Source organism: Opisthocomus hoazin, chromosome 1, assembly GCF_030867145.1.
Source record: "Opisthocomus hoazin isolate bOpiHoa1 chromosome 1, bOpiHoa1.hap1, whole genome shotgun sequence".
Lineage (NCBI taxonomy): Eukaryota > Metazoa > Chordata > Aves > Opisthocomiformes > Opisthocomidae > Opisthocomus > Opisthocomus hoazin.
In genome coordinates, this window is record NC_134414.1 from 156,323,484 (window position 1) to 156,338,628 (window position 15,145).

General features: G+C 47.0%; 1 protein-coding gene across 9 annotated transcripts in view; it reads left to right on the top strand.

The window, feature by feature from the left end:
* Positions 1-15,145, top strand: part of SHISAL1 (shisa like 1) — a 304,717-nt gene that overhangs the window by 146,156 nt on the left and 143,416 nt on the right. The window lies entirely within an intron of this gene.

Sequence of the window (15,145 nt, forward strand, 5' to 3'; positions counted from 1 at the left end):
GACTACCTAGAAAGATCAATTGATTTCAATGGATTAATTAGTCCACTTTTCTAAGTAGAGAGCAGAGGAAGCTCCCTGGTCTGGTGCGGCCCTCTGATTATTACCCACTGTTGGTAAAGCAGGTTGGCGGTGATGAGATCGCGGAGAGAAGTCTGAAGGCCATCAAAAGGGACTTCAGGGCACTGGGGTGACTGGTTGAGGGATCAGGGGCGCAGGTGGTGTTTTCCTCAATCCCATCCGTGGCAGGGAAGAGCACTGAAAGGGGCAGGAAAACTCACCTGGTTAACAGGTGGCTCAGGGACTGGTACCCTTGCTGGAATGTTGGTTTCTTTGATCATGGGGAGGTGTACGTGGCACCGGGCCTGCAGGTGACAGATGGAGCCCGGCTGTCTCAAAGGGAAAAAAGGATTCTTGGCCACGAGCTGGCGAGGCTCACTGAGAGGGCTTTAAACTAGGTTCAAAGGGGGAAGAGGATATAACCAGGCTCACTAGAGATGAGCCCAGGCGTGGCATGCCAGTGTCGGGGGCGAGATCCATAGCCCAGCTCAGGTGCGTCTACACCAATGCACACAGCATGGCCATTAAAAGCATGTCCAGAGAAGGGCAGCGAGGCTGATGAGGGGTCTGGAGAACAAGTCTGGTGAGGAGCGGCTGAGGGAGCTGGGGCTGTTCAGTCTGGAGAAGAGGAGGCTGAGGGGGGACCTCATTGCTCTCTACAACTACCTGACAGGAGGGTGTAGTGAGGTGGGGGTTGGTCTCTTCTCCCAGGTAACTAGCGATAGGACGAGAGGCAATGGCCTCAAGCTGCATCAGGGGAGGTTTAGTTTGGATGTTGGGAAAAATTTCTTTACTGACAGAGTGGTCAGGCATTGGAACAGGCTGCCCAGGGAGGTGGTGGAGTCCCCATCCCTGGAAGGGTTCAAAAACTGTGTAGATGTGGCACTTTGGGATATGGTTTAGTAGGCATGGTGTTGTTGGGTGGATGGTTGGGCTTGGTCATCTTAGAGGTCTTTTCCAACCTATGATTCTATGACTTAGATGCCCAACCACAGATATGTGCAGCTGCAGCTCTGGAAAGACTCACATCTCCCATAGCTCCTGCCTGTTATCTGCCAGCTCTTCACAGACTTCTCGGAAACCCCGGGGCATCTAGTATGGCACACAGTATCTCTTATTTATGCACCTGAATCACCCCCAAATACTGCTAAGGAGTTAATTGTGCAAACTGGAATTAAAATCTGAAGTCCTAATTATACGGCATAGTTATTTAGCATTCAGAGTTAGGTTTGCTTCTGCTCTGTGTCAGGAGAGGAGGGGAAGGGTTGGCGTTCACCTCCTCCTCCTATTATTGGGCATGTTATGTGCTCAGTGGTTGCTTAGTTTTCAAAGGCGTGGTATTCTTCAGGGTGGAAATACAATGCAAAAATAGGAAATATTCTGTGCTGTGCTGCGGAGTGCTTTTGTTGGTAGCACAAAAGCTCCAGCGCGTGTGAAGGACACAGTCATTGCTGGTTCTTTATCTCGTTCCTGGTGAGGCCGAACTTCTGATCTCCTGGGAAACTCCAGATGAGGGTGCTGGTGGGATATGTAGAAAGGGGTTGCCCTTTTTTCCACTCTCTTCTTCCTTTGTTTTTTGTCTGTCTTAAGCTAGCAGGAATGAAAAGCGTAGGCAGCCCTTACTCAAACTGTGGCCTTCACGAGGCATTTCTTAGGCAAATGATGTTCAATGAACACATTGCAAGACCTAATAGTTAGAATAGAGAGACATCCTTTCTCCCTTTAAAAGGAAAGAAAACTTCAGAAAATGCTTTAAAAAATCATATGCAATTAGATCTATTAGAAGATTTTGTTTTGACTGTGGTCTTCTGAGCAAAATCTTTATATCCTGTGGATCAGGTAGTGTATGGTCACCAAAGGAACCCGAGTTGTATGTGTAGAAACCAGCAAGCTCCCCTGCTGTGGTTCGGCGGTCATGGTGGCTGTTTGTGCAGAGGTAGCGTGCGGGGACATTGTACCTGTTTCCCATCTCTCTGATCCTCAGCTGCCTTTTCTCTCAGATCCCAAAAGTCATCTGCTTATGCTCCGATTTGTTATGGTTATCTGAAGATTTATTAACAAATAGAGGTCCTTTAGAAGGCTTATACACTATTTCACATTTGTAATCCATGTATCAGTCACAGATGCTACAATTTTGAAAAAATATTTTAAAAGTTTAATTTAGAGAAATGTTGAAACAAGGCATATTTCAACAGTTTTGGTAAAAATATTCCAGATGTTCTTGTTCAGATCTGCTCTTTTCTAAAAAGCCTCGGCTTTGATTGGAGACTTTCTGCTGAAAAAGATTTCCTGTAGAAGATTTCTTACCAGATTTGCTTGTATTAAGGGAGTTAATGTATTTTTCTGTGAATTAGCATAATATTGCAATGCATAACAATCACCTCTCATCAATATTGAACATTTGATTCAAATAATATTCAAATAATATAAATGTCTAGTATTAGCCTGAGATAGCAATTTGCTTGAAAAAGTAGGGTAGTTTTTTTACATACCTGCTCATTATATGTTAAATTAAATGAATTCTTCTGGATGTGCTGAGATCAGAGTCTGTGTTTGTGTAACGAGGGTGCTGCGTCCCTCAGGTGGGTCTGCTGCGAGGGATGATGCAAGAGGCAGTGGTGGCTTCAGCCCCGGGCACATGCTGCCAGAGCAGGGAAGCTGTTTATTTGCACTCTTCTTTAAAGTTGGAAGGACAATTTTGAGCTGTTTGGTCATTCTGATGAAATGTAGAAGGTATCTACTAGACGAAGTGTAGGCAGCATTGTCAGTGAAGGACAGCGTTTATGGCAGAGCGGCAGAGCGGTGTGGGCTTGGAAACTCCATCTGGTCTGAAATAGATCTGAAGTCAGGCCTCTCCCAGAGCTCAGCATCAGGCATTTTGGCCAGCACGGAGAGAAGGTCCCCTCACAGACTTGGAAAATTCTGTAGCTACTTGTGCATCATTACAAAATACCTGACCCTTGTGCTTTTTCCAGAAGAACTTACGTGGGGCTGGGTTGTTCCTGAATGTAGGTCCCCTCTTCTCCATCAGTGTGATCCATCTGCTGGGTTCTCTCTGTATATGGAGGATCTGATCCTGAACTGTAAGACAGTCTCCAACACGCTGTCAGTTCAAAGAAGCTAAGTGTTTCAGTATGTGTCTCCAAGCTCCTGATAACCTTGCAGCTGCGGCGAGGCTGGGGATGGAGAAGTTGTGGAGCACACTGGTGGTGTACCTTAGATTTTAAGTTGTATTAGAACTTGACACAAAGAGGGACTGGGATCGGCTCCTGACATCGAGTGCCTGGAGGGTGGCTGCTCTCTGTCCTGTGCCTTCTGTCCCTTGGGGGAGAGAGGAGGGGAGCACGTGGTCGCAGGTGGAAAGCACCTCAAGATCTAGAAGTAGAGACGGGACAGAATTAAAATCTTGGGTCCAAACAGGGGAAGCCCAGAAACAGAGCAGCATGCCCATCTCTTGCACAGGTTGGACCTGCCTGTACTTGCTACTCACATATTTTTACTCTTATTAGGAAACATGGAAAATTCCATGGGCCGAGCTGGCAGTGTCACAGCACATTAATGCAAAGTGTTAACAGCAAAACAAAAGCAAAGAATAGCAGGAAAATTACTTTTCCTTTTCATCCAGGGATGAAGAATGATTTTTTAAATCTACACAGAATATTAGTGTGTATGTAGGAGTCTGCTGGGGATGAAGGTGGCAGGAGGGAGAAGAGAGGAAGGAGATATAAATGAACTAAATTAATAATCTCCATGAATTTTTTAGTGCCTTAATGAAACTGCTGGTATGCTTGACTTGAAGCTGTTCCCTTTTTTCTCATTTGAGCCACATCAGAGCATATCTGTCTGTGGAATTCCCTGCTTACAAAAACCATAAAGTAGCACTTTCCAATTTCACTTTTATTAAGCAGCAAATATTACTTCAGTATTGAAAGTTTTCACTATATTTAGTAAAGGTTATGCCTGGCAACAAAAGACATAGATTTAATATTATTTCATTTTAGTTAAGGTGGTTGGGAGTGTATCTAGGCATTTAAAGCCAACGGCTGTAAGAAATATTCTAAATGGTAACCAGCAGCAGTGTTTAAACATGCGAACAGAAGGGACTACATTGAAAACTGTGGTTTTTTGCTAGGACCCACAAAAGAAGCCTGTGTCTTAGGTTCTTGAAATTTTATTTGCTCATAGTTTCAAAAATTTAGTAATGCATATTAGTACCAGGTTTTGTTAGGTCCTAATTAACCCAAGTCTTTCACCTCATCCTTCTTACTGAAGTCTACAATCCCATACTGTAATACCTTTTCCAGTCTCCCAGTCGGCACACCTTACCACTGCCTTGTGTCTGCTGCATGCTAGCTATGGCCAACACCATTCTTCAGCATTGACCACCGTTTTTCAGCATCCTGCATATACATTCTGTATATATTCTGTGTACTGGGTGGGAACAAGTAGTATTTAAAATACAAATGTGTATGTAGGGAAGGGCAGTGTCTTCCTGCAAAGTCGTCGGTGTTTGGAATTAAGTTATGCACTCTGACTGGCCGTGTCTGAATTCTAGTGACCTGAGATGTTCACCAGACATATTCGTCCTCTTACATGGTGCACATCGCTCTTTTAATAAATACAGCTATAGCCTGAAGCAATTTAGGTAGGGCTTCAGAGGGCTCTTCAGACAAAGGTAGGTTTTAAATACATAATGTGAATTCTGAACCTTGCTTTCTGTGTGTTTGCTGGTGTCTGAAGAAAGGGTAGGAGGGCAGGATTTTGACCAAGGTGGTGGAACTCATGAACCATTGAAGAAGGGCTTTTGAAATGGGTTTTGAACACTTTTGGTGGGAATATGCAATTTCGGCACACAAATTCCACAGCCACTTAAAACCGCCTCTCCAACCCTAGGACTACGTGGTAGATGTTGTTCACCGAAGCCATGTTGTTGCAGGCTGATCAGTCAAGTCATCCCTTCCAAATCCACCTCTGGCCAGCACAGTTCTGAAGGAAGTCTTTTATGTCAGGTGCTGTGGACCGGTCCTGACCTGCTAGTGCTGATTTAGATCTCTGTATAAATAATTCCTCTGTGGTAATCGTAAGCTTATGGATCCGTTTTCCTTGCTTTTCCTTCATCCAACACTAAGATGAAGGGATGGCTACAGAGTCTAAGGCTTTAAGGAAACAGTCAGTTAATAAAAGACAATTTTTTTTGTCTTGTATTTGTTGATTTTGAATTATGAGTAGGTTAAAGAAGTCAATATCAGTATAACACTACATTTTTAAAAACACTTTAAGGTTTAATCTAAGTGTGGAATACATATAGTTACAGTTCTGGCCAGTATCACTCTGGAGAATTCTCAGTCCTCTTTGAGACGTCCTAATCCAGTAGGATCCATTTTGCTGCCAGCCAAGGGCTGCAGTCCTAACTTTGATCAGACAGTGGTGGACTCTAAAGTTACTATTTCCGTGCAGGAAAGAGATGTTGCAGGACTCCTAGAAACATGACTGCTTGTGTCAAATAATATATGTCAGATAATCAGAAACTAAGTTGAATATTTGGTATCATTAGGAAGGCAATAGAAAGCAAAACCAAACAATTGTGTGTAAGTTTGTTGTGTGCCCACATCTTTAATGTCTTTCTGATTTCCCACTTCTCTGTCTATGAAGATGTCATGATATGCCTAGAGAAGATGCAGGGAATGGGAGGCAAAGGTCAGCAGTAAGGTACGGCAGCTGTTGGCTCAAAACAAACACAAGGGTTGCACAAAACAAACTTTAAAGAAGAGAAGCAAGCGGCCTTGAGGGTGCAGGCATTTCGCCTGGAGTACCACTGGTGCTTGCTCAGGAGTGTACAGAACGCCTTGGTTTTCTTTGTGTATTGCTGTTTTAATTTTCTCAATCTTCTGAAACCTTCTTTGGGTGGGTTCAGGTAGTCAAGAGCAATCCACAGGTTTTCTGCATAGCCAGTATAGCCTCTAAACTGCTCAGTCCCTCTCAGCCCACATGACCTTCTCAGGTCACCTCGACGTAAAGCTATTTGTTCCCTCTCAGCTCTGAAGCAGTTCTGTCTCTCCTCTTGTCTCTCCAGTGTTTCCTGTGCCCCTTTTCTCTGACAGTCCTTCCCAGACCCTCCTTAGGCAACTGATATCACTGCAGGGTTTTCAGAAGTTGGTGGCTTGTCAGCTCTTGACTGTTATCTAATGGTTTTGATGCCCGTAAATGTAAAATTTCCACTTACTAGAGCGATTGTAATTAAACTAAAGTAGATCCTGTCTGTTTTGAGAAGACAGGAAAGCTCTAAGAGGCTCCTAAGTAATGCTACTTAGACAAACTTGGCTTGCTGTTTTGGGGGGGACAGAAAAGCTCCAAGATAGAGACTCCTGAATAATGTTCCTTAGGCAGCTCGGCCTTGGGAGGGCAGATGCACCAAGCTCCAGAGATACAGAGGCACCAAGAGGGCTACAAGACCGGAGCAAAACAGCCTGCAAGGACACGCTATACATGATCTTAGAACTGAGCTTGCGCAGAAACAAAGGTCAACTCTGTGATGAAGAGTACAAGTCTTCATCTTGAGACCCCCGATGACCACCCGGGGACGCTAGCAGACATGTGTGAAAGACATTAACACATGCTAATCAGTTCTCAGAAAAGTTGTGAATATGCTAAGCATTTCTCGGAAATACAGTGAATATGTGTATTGTGGTTGTATTTAACTTGAAATGAGGGGGTGTCTGGCGTGCACGTTTGGAGGAGACCAAACTGTAGGTGACCCTGCTTGGGCAGGAGGGTTGGACTAGATGACCCACAGAGGTCCCTTCCAACCCCTACTATTCTGTGAGAGATCCTCTGTGTGCCCGGCGCTGTAATAAAGAATCCCTGCTCAATAGTCTGCTGACTATGGAGTCTTCAACTCCGGCTTTTCATGGCATCAGTTTCTCAGAAATGTATAAGCTATATGATGATTTCACAAGTTACTTTGGACCTGCATAGAAGAATTTTGATTTTTAAATTTTTTTCTTATTATTTAATGGTTACAGAGCCTTAACCTGTGGCTAGAATTTGTGCAGAGTTCCTTTAAATGGCTGTGACTCTATTCGTAGAAGGTCCTAAGGTGCTTACTGAAATCTGTTTCCACCCCCGTATATCAGCATCTTTTGTCTTATCTGTTAAAAAAAGAAAGATCTATTTGTGTTCTTCTACTTCCAATATTTTTAATAAATTTGGTTTAGGTTTATATTGACCTTTCTAGAAAGTTGCCTGATTCAATTCTGACATGCTCTAGAAGTTAGAGTTCTGATTTTCTTTTCTGCATATTGCAGCTCTGTTAGAGAAAGATTCTTTTCTAGACAGTTAACCTTTACTATCACTTTTCTGACTGAATCATCAGCAATTATTTTGTCCCTAAGGAGTGTTTTCATGGCTTCCCAGAGATTTATGGGTAACCATCTTCTGGTATCATAGTCACAGAAAGGGCTTTATTTCTCCTTTTTTTTCAAAATAGTTGAGGTGTGCCTCACCTAGGAAGGAGTCAGTGAGCCTCCCTGAGCTGGTGTGTGAGCTGGCCGTGGACTGCAGTGGTCAGTGGGGTGCTGTGAGCTGAGTGAACATGAAGGAAGGCTTTGCGGTCTCAGATGGTTCCGTGGATCTTTTCTGGTAATTAGGAAGAAGCTGTTTTCAAGTAAGTTCTCCACGCAGATGAAAAACTGGTGTAATTCTTCCTTTTGGCACTTGTGTCACTATGACTGACTGCTTTCATGGAATGGAGCATCTATGAGCCCTGTCTTGTGAGTCCTCAGGGAACAACTTCTCTGTGATGGTGGGGTGGGGGGTCTGGCGGGGTATACTCGTAATCCTTTTTTCAGATGAGGTTGTAATTCTCATTCTGGTTGGAGGCCCTGCTAGATATAGGCTTATAAAATTTGTGGAATTACCATCAAGATGTATATTCTGTAGCTAGGGGACAGTAATTCTGGATCATAAAGCCTCAAAGAGCATTTAATCCAGCTGTGCTAGACAAGAATGGGATTTGCTGGCACAAAACTAGCATCCTCCTTTTTCCAGCCTCCAATTCAGTGCAGAAAAAAGAGGAAACTGGGGGCGATGACTGATAAGCCCTGGCAAATCTCACTGTTGAGGTTGAAGGTGTTATCCAGCTTTCTCTCCAGTCACACTGCCAGAGGTTACCAGCCCTCTACTGCAGCGTGCAAGGGAACCTGCACCTGCAGCCATGCAGCTTCTGGGTAGGTTTCCATATTCTGCCTTAAGCCAGTGAGTATTTACTAAGATAGCGGGCTCTTAGCAGGAGCAACTGGTTCATTTCTGCTGACTTTACCTTGCAGCCACCTCTGCCGAGAGGGCTAGGCAGGCAGCTGTGACTGGTGTCACCTTGAGCAACCAACAGCAAGATCTGACAGAGCTCATCTGTCCGAACTGTGCCGTGCGGCTCCTTTTTGCCTTGCTCGTGCACACCCATAGCCTTTGCCACCATGAAGAACCAGAACAGAAAAATGATAGAAGTGAAAAACCAAGGTTAAGCACTTAGCAGAAGTTTAAGTTGTGTTTACAGACTTGACAAAAATTCAGGAAACCTTTTTGAGCTGAGGAAGTTCACGTATCCCTAACTGTGGTCCCTGTTCACAGAATCCCAGCATGGCAGGGGTTGGCAGGGACCTCTGGGGGTCCCCCAGCCCAACCCCCTGCCCAAGCAGGGTCACCCAGAGCAGGCTGCACAGCACCGCGGCCAGGGGGGCTGGAATATCTCCAGAGAAGGAGACTCCACAGCCTCCCTGGGCAGCCTGGGCCAGGGCTCCGTCACCCTCAGAGGGAAGAAGTTCTTCCTCATCTTCAGCTGGAGCTTCCTCTGCTTCAGTTTGTGCCCATTGCCCCTTGTCCTGTCGCTGGGCACCACTGAACAGAGTCTGGCCCCGTCCTCCTGACCCCCACCCTGCAGATATTTAGAGGCATTTCTAAGGTCCCCTCTCAGCCTTCTCTTCTCCAGGCTGAACAAGCCCAGCTCCCTCAGCCTCTCCTCATAGGAGAGATGCTCCAGTCCCCTCCTCATCCTCGTAGCCCTGCGCTGGACTCTCTCCAGTAGCTCCTCATCTTTCTTGAACTGGGAAGCAGTTATGTTAACCATTCACATTAGGAAAAAAAAATATTTAAGGACAGTTTGTCTTTACAGAGAGCAGTATTTGTCTCGCTTGTGAGATTCTGCTGTGGTGAGCAGGTGATGTTAGCACAGCTGGAAGCTGTATGTCACACTTAGGCAGCCATCACGTGCAGTAAGGGTGGACACAACACGTTCTCCATTGCTGAAGGACGATACCGCCTGGAACCGCTTCAAGTCATCTGCTGTTGTCGATGTTTCTGTGGTTTCTCTCAATGAAGAGAGCTGGCAGTGAACTGTTCTTTGGGTTTGTAACTTCTTCAAAAACGTGTACAACAACTTTCCTCCTCCATCCTTCACAGGAGCAGCTGCTGCAGACTTTGACAAGCAGTTCGGAGTCTGGGTCCGACTGATCTTCAGTGCAACTCAGTCGCTTGAATGTCCAAGTCAGTTGTGAACTAGGATTTGAGGCCCTGCTTCCTTAGCTGCTTGTGGAAGCCCTTAGCCTGGAACACTTCCTTCTTCAGCACTGTCATTATTCAGTATCTGCTGAAGTATCTGTAGTCCTGGTGGAAATGTACATAATATTATTCAAATACATTTTTAAAGTGTGCCAAAAGCATGGGTGAATACATTTGCAGAGCCTGATCTGAGACTCGGTGATGTTTCCGTCATGTTTGGAGGGTTGGGCCAGGACTCAATTGAATAATGTTGTCTGGTTTTGCCAGTTCCAAGAAATGTCGTTTTGGAAGACTGATGGATATTGAATATTTGAGGCCTGTATGGTCGATTTTGTACGAGTTTTCCCTTTCTGTGACATTAATATTTGTAATTTCAGAATCAAAATTTGTTAGAAGATGTACAGAGCAGCCTGGTAGTAAGTCGGATGGAGTACCGCTTCACCTGCTTGTCTAGCTCTTAGGTGGAGGTCATTCCAATTAGATGAAGTTAGAGTTCCTATCTGGAAAACCACAGATGCAACACAGCAGGGTAACCCACCTGGCGCTAACGGTGATGACGGCGATGGTGAGGCAGATCATCTGACAGACCTTGGAGAAACGCGGTTACAGGACTTCTGTGCAGTGTTCCTTGTTTTCCAGCCCACGTGGGTGACCGCCTGTTTGACTGAAGAACTAAGCCACAACCGACCGAGTGCACACTGCCGTAAACAGGGTTAAGCAATGTGGCCACGGGCTGATAACCTCTCGGAGGCAACATCTTCTGTTTTAACCCTACCTTTTCCTGGTGCAGAGTGAGTTTTCCGTCCGTGCTGGGTGCCATGACTCCAGCCTTGATACGTACAAAAAAATAACAGAAACTTGTGATATCCAGATTGTGAGGTGCTACAACAATTAAGATAGTCAAAATCTTCGGGTTACAATTGTCAGGTTTTTCTCCCCAGAATTTGAGTAGGGGGAGATGTTTTTACCTTAGAAATATTAGGATTTTTTTTTTAATAACTGGCAAGATGGTTGCTGTGACTTGGTGATGTTAGTTAGTGATGAGTGAAAACAAAAATAAAAAGCAGTAATTGAATTCAGAGACATCTTGACTCAATATTTTCTTATTTGTCATTAAATGTTTTGAGGGAAGAGCAGGAGTAAATGGCTGGGACTCCCCACTGGTTTCAGCAGTAAAGTAAAGCCAAAAATGAAGAGAAATTAAACTCTCCCTGGCCCTCGGCCCCTGAACTTCCCCTTGCTGGCGGCAGGGCGCTGGTGCTCCGTTCGCTGGGGTCACCGGGCGTCGAGCGGGTGAAGCGTCGGCCTCTGTGCGTGGCACTGCCGGGGCGCGGCTCTGCCTGCCTGGCAGAGGACGGACCCAGGGGGCTGCGCGACGGGAGCGGGCAGAGCACCGGGGCTCCCGCTGCGGGGCTGCTCTTAGCTCACCTGCAGGCTGCTGTCTAGAAGAACACAGAGCAATTTTTTCATTTTCTAAAATACTGCAAAGGAACAACACAAAATAAACAGCGTTAAGTACTAGGAAAGCAACTAGTTTTAATGTTTAATGCAGTGTATTTGATATAGTCTTGTCATAACTATTTACTTGACCTTTTTTCTGTCTGGTTTGTCATGTATTATTAAAAGCTTTTAAGGAGATGCATTCAGTGCCGGCCGTGTCTGCCCACTGTTTACACAAAGCATGCCTGGGAATAATAAACTACACGCTTCCCGTAAAAGCCCTGTAAATGGATGCACAGCAGGAGCCAGCGCTGTTACTGAGCAGCTGGTAGGACCCTTGCAGGCCGCCTGGACAAGGTCCTGTGCAGCCTGCTGTAGGTGACCCTGCTTCGGCAGGGGGGTTGGACTGGGTGACCCACAGAGGTCCCTTCCAACCCCTACCATTCTGTGATTCTGTGATTCTGCGGGCCGGGTCGCAGCGCTGCAGGGAACCCTTTACGCAGCTCTCGCGCAGTCTCGCGTCTCCACGCTCTTTCAGGGTTTTATTTCTCGGGCGTGCTCGGCTGCTCATCTTACTTGGGGTAAGACTTCCAGGCGAAGGGTCGTTCGGGACTTGGAAATATCTTCGGTGGGTTGCTTCGTGCCACTCTCCAGCAGCGTATGAAAGAATTATGGCTGATGTTTGTAGCGCAGCTTCCCTCCACCGCTGGGCAGCTGCAGGCGGTGCGGAACGCGTGCGGGCTCTGCCCGTCTTGAGCGCCGGGAGTGCCCCCGCTGCCGTCCCTAAAGTGCTAAACATGTGGCGGACAGGAGCTACCAAGTGTTTGTAACTGGGGATACGAAGGGCGGTTTTAAATAGCTATAAACCATCCTGCCCAAAGCTTGCAAAAAGGACTCTAATTCTGGAAGGACCTCTGAGCACGCAGCTACCACTGGAGCATATATATTGAATTCAGTACTGCCGTCCTTTTTACGGAATCCTGTATTTGTTTTTAGAAGAACTCTTTGTATTTTGATGTGTTGTATCTGCTTTTCATTTACAACGTGTCGCTGAAGCTGCTGTGCGAGGAGAGAAGGTATTAAAGCACGCTGGTCCAGCGAAGGAATGCTCATTGGAGTAAGACCTGGGAATGCTGTGCTTTGTGGGGACAGGATTATAGCCGTCGAGGAGGTCTGACCCACACGGTGAGCAGCGCACAGCACGACCAGCCCTCCCCTGGGCCTTTGAGAAGGTGGCCCTGTAAGTTGCAGAACTCCGTGATAACGTGCAAAAATAGTTAAAGAACTTAATATGTTGAAAAAGGTTTGTGGACTTGCTGAGAACATCCATAGATGAGGCAGAACTGATGATGGAGGTGGGCAGGGAGCGGAGTGCCGCTGCGTCGGGAAGCTCTGCTGCAGAGGGGCAGGGCGAAGAGCACCCGCACGGTGTGTCTGCAGAACATCTGCAGGGGTACCTGTTCTGGCGGCCACGACGGCGTACGTACAAGATAAACATGGCCTGGCTTGTCAGGAATTACTTTTTGCGGCGCCTTCCCCCCACACCACCTTGGTATTTTAAAAGCTCAATTTGTAGTAATCAAGTCAGTGAAGAGCGCCGGGGGATCCTGTGTTTACACATCTGGCTGCTTTTAAACTGACAAAATGCATATTTCTGCAGTTGGCTGAAGAGGGATGGACAAGAGAGCATGCTTAGTGTTAAATAAATAGATCTGGCTGAGGCTTCTGTGGCGATTACAGTAAGGCTTCAGGTGAGGGAAGCTTTGGCAGGGGGTTTCTGTTTGCCCACCGTCTGTATTTGAAACAGCATCTCTAAAAAGCAGAGCTGGTGTGTCAGCATCTGCCAGGTGAAACTAGCTCTCACCTGTGGCCTTGCTGGGTTTCTGCCTGCCTCGCCGGGAAGCTGAGAGCACCAGCACCCAGGCTCCTGGCAGCCACCGCTCTCTGGGAGGGGGAACCACCAAGTCATAAACCCACATCAGGCCCTTTCATTTCAGTTTATTGTAACAAAAGGTGAAAACAGCCTCAGCTCGGGTGCTGGCTGAGGAGCAGATCAAGCTGGCTGGCTCGACGATGGACAGCATCTTCCCGCAGGGTGGGAAGGTCGGCGGGGCCAGCGCAGCCCCTGATGCGCTGTGTAGGACGTCACCGTGCCTGGGAGCTTCTCGGAGCCCAGTGTCCTGTCTGCAGGGACTTTAGGATGTCGGACAAATACGCCTGGCTGCTCCTTCCTTCGTTCGTCCCGAGCAGGGCCACTGAAGCACCCGGTAACAGAGGTTTATTGATTTGATGGGTGAGTGTGGTGGCCGAGCGCTGTGCTTTCCCAAGGGGGGTAGCTGATAGCCGATGGGAACGGAGCCTGAGGCTGCCCCATGGCACGGTGTGACAAGTGACGGGGTGCCCTTGGGTGCGGCAGAGAGGGAGCGGTGGGCCCTGTGCTGATGTCTACTGCAGAAGAAGGAATTGCACATCTAGTGACTGGCAACAAAGAAAGAGACAAATTACAAGAAAGTGGATTAAATTGTCAGAACAGTGACAGGGTACCGAAAGGAGAAACATCCACCATCTCTCTTTACGCATATGTCCTGGGGAATTTTGTCTGTCAGAGGGAACTTAGATTAATGCTTTATAGTGGAAAGGTCCAGCTCAAATTGACGAGATCTTGAAATGTGATCTATGAGATTAAATAAATGTAAATCTGACAGATTACTGTAAACAGGAAAACAACGTGAAGGGTGTATACTACGGTACAAATATCTGAGAAGGGAAAAATGCAGGGGGAACATAATTTCACTTCACTCACAGGATTGATTCCTGTTGTTTTTACACTTCAGTAGCAAAAAACCAGTGTAATAGGTGCTCTACATGTTTTAGTAACTACTATGACAATGTAGATCTGTCGCTGCAGAGCAGACAAAGCGTAGCTGCTCTGCAGTGGAGACCTTTCCTGCGCAGACTAGCCGGAGCGTTTGCTGATTTGGGAATAAAGGACCCTGTTTTCCCCAGGTACACGTTGAGCTGGCCACCAGTAACGTGGTTTCAGCTTATACCGGCTGAGTGGCTGTCTTAAAAACTGTGAATTTGAGAAGTGAGATCAGATGAAGCAAAATCATTCTTGTGGCAGTATTGCATGAGAGAAAAATGGAAGTGCCCAGCTCAGCCAATCTCTCTTGAGCGCGTTGGCTTGAAAACCCAAAGCCACACAGAAGAAGCAATTTTAAAAATAAAATAATGCTGATGCCAGGCAGAGACCTTTAAAAACTTACTGCTTAGGGCGATTGTGAGGGGAGGAAGATTTTAGTAAGAAGTGGGGGGGGAAAAACCCACAGGCTGTTGAATAAGCAATGAGATACGCCAGTGTCAAGGAGAAAGTATAGCTAGTAGCGAAGAAAGGAGGACAAGGAATATATTTCACTTTGTCATTTGACTCAGTCTCTCCTCGTCGTGGCGTTGTGCACCTATCCTGCCCAGCAGCTCCACGTGCGCTCCATGGCCAGGCCACGGACAGCAACCTTCCACCACCCCTGCCCACAAACTGCACCCGCTCAGGGCTGTGGTGCCCGTAGGTGCCCCCGAGGTTCTCGGCACCTCCTGCTGAAAAGTCGTCTGAATAGACTGCGGAGCGAAACGCAGCTCTGCCCTCAGTGCCACGTCTGCTGAGCGTCAGGGGTCCGCGTCCACCCTGCCTACTCTCGGCGGAATTGTACTGAAACGTTAGTGCCAATGTGCCTTGAAACCAGCCTCACGGATTCGGAACGTCTGCTGTCACCCTGCGAGCTTCCTCAGAACAAGGGAACTTTGTCACCAGGAGGCATTTTTGAAAATCTGATACAACCACTTTACTAAATCTTCAATGCTAGCACCTGAGCCTGCGTGCACGGAACACCTCCAGACGCCGCTACGGGTGCGTGACCAGACTGCAGGTAAGGGACAAGGCCAGAGTCGAGCGGAGAGCGGAGATCTGCAGGGCAACCCATGTCTCACCAACGCCAAGGTGCCGTTCATTTCTGTAGCCACCTCCGCTCCGTCTGCCCTGCGCTGTCCCGGTCTCGTACAAACACAGCCCTGGTCCCGTTCTCACGGGAATATCTCTGGG